Raw genomic sequence first — 8,683 nt, 5'->3', positions numbered from 1 at the left:
TAGCACCAAGGAGGAGCTCCCCTGCCGCCGCCCCGAGGCCGTCCCCAGGGCGCTGCGGTCCCGCCGGAGCCACGCCTTCTTGGCGACAGAGGGCGGGGCATGCAGATTCCAGACGGCGCTTCCGCCCGAGAACCACAAAGCCGCGGCAGATGCGGGATTTCTCTTTTACAATGTGGAAAATCCAACTTCTGCCCGAGAGTCTGGTGTAGTGCCGCCATAGCACTGTCAACGAGGCAAAGGAAGGGAGACCTGGAGTGAGCGGGGACCCGGTCACACTGAGTGCAACATGCACGACAGCCGGACGGTGACGGCGACGGGCGGTGACACGCTATCGCTTCTCGGCCTTTTGGCTAAGATCAAGTGTAGTATCTGTTCTTATCAGTTTAATATCTGATACGTCCTCTATCCGAGGACAATATATTAAATGGATTTTTGGAGCAGGGAGTTGGAATAGGAGCTTGCTCCGTCCACTCCACGCATCGACCTGGTATTGCAGTACCTCTAGGAACGGTGCACCCCCTCGGGGACACTTACTGAAGTACACAAAGGCAGAAACTGGCCCTTTCCTGTAAAGGACTTGGTTATCTCAGGGAGGTGTTTTTTGGTTTATCTACATGCTTCGTTTTTTTCTTCCTGGGATGAGGCATGAGATCTTTTGTGTACTCACTCCTGATTTACTTTTCTTCAAGTTTCTAACGTTACTTCTGTAATCATGTTTTCTGACTTCAGGCAGTTCCCGCTGAAAACCACCAAGATCCACTTGCAGTCTTGGTTAAAATGATGGGTTTTCAGCTCAGTGTGTGTGTTGTTTATACTGGGATTTGGTTTATACAGATCACTGCCTGACAAAGAGAGACGAATACCATTGCAGAAGTTGTGTTATTACTTGAAGTTAATACTTAGAAAAGAAAGGGCCTAAAGTAAGAGCCACTATGTCTTTTGGATATACAAGGCAGGCTCTTCAGCTCAGCACAAAGTTCAAATCAAAATAAGCCAGAAGGAATGACTCTTGCTGAGGGTGAAGAAGGTTAGTGAAAAAGCTGGCTTAAAACTCAGGACTGGACTTCCTTCCTAGACCAATGATTAAGAATCCACTTGCCAATGGCAAGGGATGGGTTCAAATATTGGTCCAGGAAGATTTCACATGCCCTGAGACAACTAAGCCTCTTTAACACAACTACTGAGCCTGTACTCCAGAGCCCATAAACCACAATTAGAGAGTAGCCACCGCTGCCAACTAGAGAAGACTCTAGCATCAAGGAAGACCCAGTGCAGTCAAAAATAAATAATTAATTTTTTTAAAAACCCTCAACAGTAAAAACACTAAGGTCATGACATCTGGTCCCATCACTGCATTGCTAATTGAATGGGGGAAATGTGGAAGCAGTGACAGATTTCCTCTTCTTGGGCCCTAAAATCACTGAGGATGGTGACTGCAGCCAGGAAATCAGAAAATGATTGCTTCTTGGCAGGAAAGCTATGACAACCTAGACAGCGTGTTAAAAAGCAAAGACATCACTTTATCGACAATGGTCCCTATAGTCAAGGCTGTGGTCTTTCTAGCAGTCATTTAGGGATGTGAGAGTTGGACTATAAAGATGTCAGAGGCCGAAGAACTTTGGAACTGTGGTGCTGGAGAAGACTCCTGAGAGTCCCTTGGACCACAAGGAGATGAAACCAGTCCGTCTTAAAGGAAATCAACCCTGAATTGTCCTTGGAAAGACTGATGCTGAAGCTGAAGCTCCAATACTTTGGCCACCTGATGGGAAGAACCCACTCCCTGGAAAAGACTGTGATGCCGGGAAAGATTGAAGGCAGGAGAGGAAGACAGAGGATGAGATGGTTGGATGGCATCACCACATCAATGGACATGAATTTGAGCAACTCCAGGAGATACTGAAGGACCAGAAAGTCTGGGCATGATGCAGTCTACAAGGTTGCAAAGAGTCAAACAGGACTTAGCAACCGAACAACATGAAACAACACCAGATCCTCTGTGCCAGGACTTTTTAGTAAATGGATGTTTGGAGCAGGGAGTTGGAATAGAACTTTACTCCATCCACTCCACCCATTGACCTGGTATGGTAGTACCTGCAGGAATAGTGCACCCCTCTCAGGGGAAAGAGAAAGTATGAATAACAGGCTTGTTACATCTTTTTCAGTGTTTTCCGTGTTTTGCTCTGGGTGTCTCTCTCGTGAAGGTTTCTGTTTTATCAATGTGTGATTTTCTGTTGCCCTGTTGGGGCAGTTTACTTAGGAGTACTGTTTCTTGTGAGGGTCATATCCATGGAGCAACATTATGCAAAATTTCCTTTAACTTTCAAAACACTGTATACGGAGCTGTCCAGATCATTTACTACTTTTGTTTCTTTTTAATACGGGATTATTTCTTCTATCCTGTGGACAAGGCCCTGCTCCCAACACCCAACATCTCTGAAACAGTGTGGGTTTGCTGGAGTCCTCAGGGGAAGACCCCCAGGTCTAGGAATTTTTTAAATTCTCGGCTCCACCCAAGTGTATTTTCTCTAAAAAAAGAAACTGAAGAACAGAAAGGTTAAGTAACTTGTGAAAGTCACCCAGCTAGAAATTAGCTGAAGTGGGCTGTGAACAATATCTGATTCACAGATCTTGTTTCCTCGACAATCTTTGAAACTTCCTAGCTCCTCTCTTACATCTCCTGGGCCTCTCACCCAAGGGGGAACCTGTCACTTGATTAAAGATAAGACACCTGAAACTGGCAGTCTCTCCTCCATCCATCATCCTCTGCCTTTGCCAGGAAAGGTGTTGATCAACAAATGGCAAGGAGGAGGTGAAGGAAGGGACCCAGTTTGTCAGGGCAACACCGGGGCCTGGCCCAGTCCAGTATCCTTTAAATGCGAATTCCAGTCCCCATCTCCACATCCAGCCTGGAGCCCATGGAAACTTCCTCCATTAATGACCATTTTGTTTCCCTGCAGCCTCATTTCTGCAGACCTTGTCCACAAGATCACAGCCCAGGACAGAATGCATTGGAGGATTTCCTAAAGAGAACATTCAAACGTTCTTACTTTGAGGATTCACGGATGGAGTGCCTGCCAGGTTGAAGGCCTCAGTGAAATGGATCAGGACCTGCCCTCATAGAGTGAACATTATAGTGAGAAATAGGGAGAGACAGACAATGACTCTAGAGAGTCATTTCAGACAGTGACATAAGCCATCGAGGAAAATAAAACAGGGAAATGTTCTGGACAGTGACTGGGGGGAGAGCTACTTTACATGGGGGAGGGGTGCTCATGAAGGCCTCTCCAGTGGTGATATCAGACGCAAGTTTAAGTGGCCAGGAGGCAAAGAAACATTCCAGACAGTAGGACAGACTAGCTAGAACCTACCGCTTCCTCATATTGGCTCCCTGACCTGGGTCAGATTCCAGCTGCTGAGTGGAGGGTCTTCCTCAGAGCTGTCTCCCCACCAGACTAAGCGCTGAGCCCAGAAGCTGGTTCTTCTCAGCCGCAGCTCTGCAGTGCCCAGCACTGTGCCTGACATACAGCAGGCAATCAGGAAATCCTCCATAATTCATGACTATATGATGGATTGACTAAACGTACTCAAGAGTTTCCTTGAGTGTGGGAACCAAGCACCCAGCCTTAGCCGGGAGTTTCCTGGTCTGGGGTCCCCGACACTTTGGGGGTTGGGAGGGATACCTATAAAACCCTGTACTTTCAGGCAAGGTCTGGGTAATACTGAACCCTCAGGCCTTTACTGGGGAGAGGGATTTCTTAGAGGAGAAAAACAGAGGCCATGGGAGGGATGACTCTGGAGAGAGAGGCCCCCTCAAGGCCTGGTGGGCTGAACCCTGGGCTGAGAGTCATCATGACTCCTGTCCTGACAACTGAACTGGCTTGGAAAAGCCACCTCCCCTTGGGAGTCTTGGTTTCCTCAGCATGTAATGCGGGGCTTAGATGATTCCAGGTCCCTTTCCCCAGGACAACTCAGGCTCTGGAGTAGGGGAGGGTACAGGATGGGTGGAGCTCTCCTAGGAAGCAGCTGAGGACATCCTTGTTTCCACTGCATCCCAACTGACGACCTGTCTGAGTGCACAACTGAAGGGAGGAGAGGAGTCTGCAGGAGGAGGGGTGGGAGGGGAGATGAGGTCCACGAGCAGCTTCCACCAGGGAATCACATGGACAATGAATTTCAAATTCCCACTTTGCTTCCTCAAGAATACACATTGGAGAGGGAATTCCCCAGTGGTCCAGGGTTAGAATTCTGTTCTTCCACTGTACAGGACACAGGTTACATTCCTGGTTTGGGAAATAAGATGCCAAGGCCAAGAAAAGAAAAATAAAATGGGGGAAACACAACCTACTACTAAGATGAATGTGAAAAGAAAAACTGTGGGAAGGGGCCCCTTAGAGACCCTTTTCTCCCTACCAGGGGCCCATTCGGACGCAACTCATCCAAAACCGAGTCCCAGAGCCCAGGCCAGAGCAGAAAAGGGGCAGATGCTGCCCCCTGGTGGTTCGGTCTGTCACTGCCCAAGTCTGAAGCAAAGTGGTGTGAAGTTGAACAGGTTCCTTTCTCTCCTGGGGTTTTTGGTTCGTTTCTTTCTCTGGCCATGCCACCGGGCTTGTGGGATCTTAGATCCCTTAGCCGGTATTGAACCCTTGCCTTTGGCAGTGAAAGTGTGGAGTTCTAACCTCTGAACTGCCAGGGAAAACCCCTGGAGTCTCCTTTTCAGACCGGACCTTCACTACAGTTTGAGGTTGGGAATGCAATAGCCAGCCTTTTCAAGTGGTTTTTGCGGAGGTATGATCAGATGTATGATCTCCAAGCCAGGCTTCAGCAATACGTGAACCGTGAACTTCCAAATGTTTAAGCTGGTTTTAGAAAAGGCAGAGGAACCAGAGATCAAATTGCCAACATCCACTGGATCATTGAGAAAGCAAGAGAGTTCCAGAAAAACATCTATTTCTGCTTTATTGACTATGCCAAAGCCTTTGACTGTGTGGATCACAGTAAACTGTGGAAAGTTCTGAAACAGATGGGAATACCAGACCACCTGATCTGCCTCTTGAGAAACCTATATGCAGGTCAGGAAGCAACAGTTAGAACTGGACATGGAACAACAGACTGGTTCCAAATAGGAAAAGTAGAACGTCAAGGCTGTATCTTGTCACCCTGCTTATTTAACTTGTATGCAGAGTACATCATGAGAAACGCTGGGCTGGAGGAAGCACAAGCTGGAATCAAGATTGCCGGGAGAAATATTAATAACCTCAGATATGTAGATGACACCACCCTTATGGCAGAAAGTGAAGAAGAACGAAAGAGCCTCTTGATGAAAGTCAAAGAGGAGAGTGAAAAAGTTGGCTTAAAGCTCAACATTCAGAAAACGAAGATCATGACATCTGGTCCCATCACTTCATGGCAAGTAGATGGGGAAACAGTGGAAACAGTGGCTGACTTTATTTTTCTGGGCTCCAAAATCACTGCAGATGGTGTTTCCAGCCATGAAATTAAAAGACGCTTACTCTCTGGAAGGAAAGTTATGATAGCATATTGAAAACCAGAGACATTACTTTGTCAACAAACGTCCGTCTAGTCAAGGCTATGATTTCTCCAGTAGTCATTTGAGAGTTGGACTATAAAGAAAGCTGAGCGCCAAAGAGTTGATGCTTTTGAACTGTGGTGCTGGAGAAGACTCTTGAGAGTCCCTTGGACTGCAAGGAGATCCAACCAGTCCTGGGTGTTCCTTGGAAGGACTGATGTTGAAGCTGAAACTCCAGTACTTTGGCCACCTGATGTAAAGAGCTGACTCATTTGAAAAAACCTTGATACTGGGAAAGATTGAGGGCAGGAGGAGAAGGGGACGACAGAGGATGAGATGGTTGGACGGCATCACTGACTCAATGGACAGGGCTTTGGGTGGTCTCTGGGAGTTGGTGATGGACAGGGAGGCCTGGCATGACCTCAGTCGCACGACTGAGCGACTGAACTGATACTGATACTGATCAGGTGTAAGTGAACATTTTCTGAGCAGGAAATCTGATTTCCGTGACGTTTCTTATGCTTTTACTGAAGGCCTAATAGCTGGTGCTGGGAAGGCAGAGGCTGGAGGAGGCTGGAGGGTGGAGAAGGTTATGAAGAGGCAGTTGCAGCAGGTTGTAATGTCTTAGGAGACAGATCCACATGGGGACAGATTCCAGCATCCATCTGCACAGGAGACTGGCACTTGGGGAGACCTTGGCCTCAGGAGTGCTGTTGGGTGATCAGCAAGAAACGGCAGTCAGAGCCCCAGGAGGGTGACAGTGCCGTGGGAACAATAGCCAACAACTGAGAGGGGGGAGGAACAAGCTCACCAGAGAGAGACAGAGGTGAGTTGAGGGGCGAGAATCAGGCTCCCCTGTGCAGGGAACTCGCTGTCGGCCAGTTATCTGAGCTGAGGGACTCTTTAGAGCTTTCACAACGGGGCCCAATCCCCAGAGACCTTACATGTTTGATTCCGCTTTTTAAACGTGTATTTACTTTCTGGCTATGTCGGGTCTTAGTTGTGACACACAGGCTCCAGAGCGCTCAGACTTACATGCCTCCATGCATGGGGGAATCTTAGTTCTGCACCAGGAATCACACCGTGTCCCCTGCACGGGGAGGCGCATACTTAACCCCTGGACCACCGGGAAGTCCCTGACTCAGCGTCTTGGTTTCATAGACTTCTGTCAAGGCACCCGTGTTGTTTGGCCCACACAATGGCTGCATGCTCAAATTTGGGAGCTTGTCAGGATCATCTGGAGGACTTGATAAACACAGATAAAACACAGATAAACACTGGGGCCTTCTTTCAAAATTTCTGATTCAGAAATTTGAAGACTTTGTCAGACCCAGCCTAAGCACAGTATACATTGTCTCATTGGAACCTCATCCAGTCACTCAACACACATTCATCAAAAGTCAAGTACATTCAGAGCACTAGGTGCTCGGAATAGACCAGCAAACAAAAGGTTTCCCATCAAGGTGAAGGTACAGCACTACTGACTGTATATTTGTGACTATACCTACATTCTTTGTGTCTGTGTCCATATCTACACGTGTACCTATGCCACGTGAGCATCATGGGTGTCAAAGCCACTTGGCAGCCAACAGAAATACAAGACCAGGGAGAGCGAGATGTGAAATAGGAAGGCTCAGGGTGAGTAGGTATAGATGGTTTGCAAGACTTCAAATGGAATTATTTCTACTTTACAGCCAAGAAGTGACATTCCCTAGGATTTACTCACTTGGACATTCTGATGTACTGCATTTCCTCGTGTAGCTTCACAAGTACCCTCATCAGAGAGGCATTCTTATCATCCCCAAAGGAAGTAGCAGGACACCAGTTTAAAAAACCTCAAGTTCCAGTGGTTCAGATCAGGTCAGATCAGTCGCTCAGTCGTGTCCGACTCTTTGCGACCCCATGAATCGCAGCACGCCAGGCCTCCCTGTCCATCACCAACTCCCGGAGCTCACCCAGACTCATGTCCATCGAGTCAGTGATACCATCCAGCCATCTCATCCTCTGGCATCCCCTTCTCCTCCTGCCCCCAATCCCTCTCAGCATCAGAGTCTTTTCCAATGAGTCAACTCTTCGCATGAGGTGGCCAAAGTACTCGAGTTTCAGCTTTAGCATCATTCCTTCCAAAGAAATCCCAGGGCTGATCTCCTTCAGAATGGACTGGTTGGATCTCCTTGCAGTCCAAGGGACTCTCAAGAGTCTTCTCCAACACCACAGTTCAAAAGCATCAATTCTTCGGCGCTCAGCCTTCTTCACAGTCCAACTCTCACATCCATACATGACCACAGGAAAAACCATAGCCTTGACTAGACGGACCTTTGTTGGCAAAGTAATGTCTCTGCTTTTGAATATGCTATCTAGGTTGGTCATAACTTTCCTTCCAAGGAGTAAGCGTCTTTTAATTTCATGGCTGCAGTCACCATCTGTAGTGATTTTGGAGCCCAGAAAAATAAAGTCTGACACTGTTTCCCCATCTATTTCCCATGAAGTGGTGGGACCGGATGCCATGATCTTCGTTTTCTGAATGTTGAGCTTTAAGCCAACTTTTTTCACTCTCCACTTTCACTTTCATCAAGAGGCTTTTTAGTTCCTCTTCACTTTCTGCCACAAGGGTGGTGTCATCTGCATATCTGAGGTTATTGATATTTCTCCCGGCAATCTTGATTCCAGCTTGTGTTTCTTCCAGTCCAGCGTTTCTCATGATGTACTCTGCATATAAGTTAAATAAACAGGGTGACAAGATACAGCCTTGACGAACTCCTTTTCCTATTTGGAACCAGTCTGTTGTTCCATGTCCAGTTCTAACTGTTGCTTCCTGACCTGCATACAAATCTCTCAAGAGGCAGATCCGGTGTTCTGGTATTCCCATCTGTTGAAGAATTTCCCACAGTTTATTGTGATCCACACAGTCAAAGGCTTTGGCATGGTCAATAAAGCAGAAATAGATGTTTTTCTGGAACTCTCTTGCTTTTTCCATGATCCAGCGGATGTTGGCAATTTGATCTCTGGTTCCTCTGCCTTTTCTAAAACCAGCTTGAACATCAGGAAGTTCACGGTTCACATATTGCTGAAGCCTGGCTTGGAGAATTTTGAGCATTACTTTACTAGCGTGTGAGATGAGTGCAATTGTGCGGTAGTTGGAGCAGTCTTTGGCAT

The 8,683-nt window shown here is 47.4% G+C and overlaps 1 non-coding gene across 1 annotated transcript; it reads left to right on the top strand.

The window, feature by feature from the left end:
- Nucleotides 1-330: 330 nt before the first annotated feature.
- Nucleotides 331-521, top strand: LOC139177895 (U2 spliceosomal RNA). Its single transcript, XR_011562359.1, has one exon. It is a non-coding gene; the product is annotated as a U2 spliceosomal RNA (small nuclear RNA).
- The last annotated feature ends 8,162 nt before the right edge of the window (nucleotides 522-8,683 follow it).

Source organism: Bos indicus, chromosome 19 (genome assembly GCF_029378745.1).
Source record: "Bos indicus isolate NIAB-ARS_2022 breed Sahiwal x Tharparkar chromosome 19, NIAB-ARS_B.indTharparkar_mat_pri_1.0, whole genome shotgun sequence".
In the NCBI taxonomy this organism is placed as follows: Eukaryota; Metazoa; Chordata; class Mammalia; order Artiodactyla; family Bovidae; genus Bos; species Bos indicus.
The sequence above is the reverse complement of the archived record's forward strand: the minus strand, read 5'-3'. Positions and strand labels throughout refer to the sequence as shown.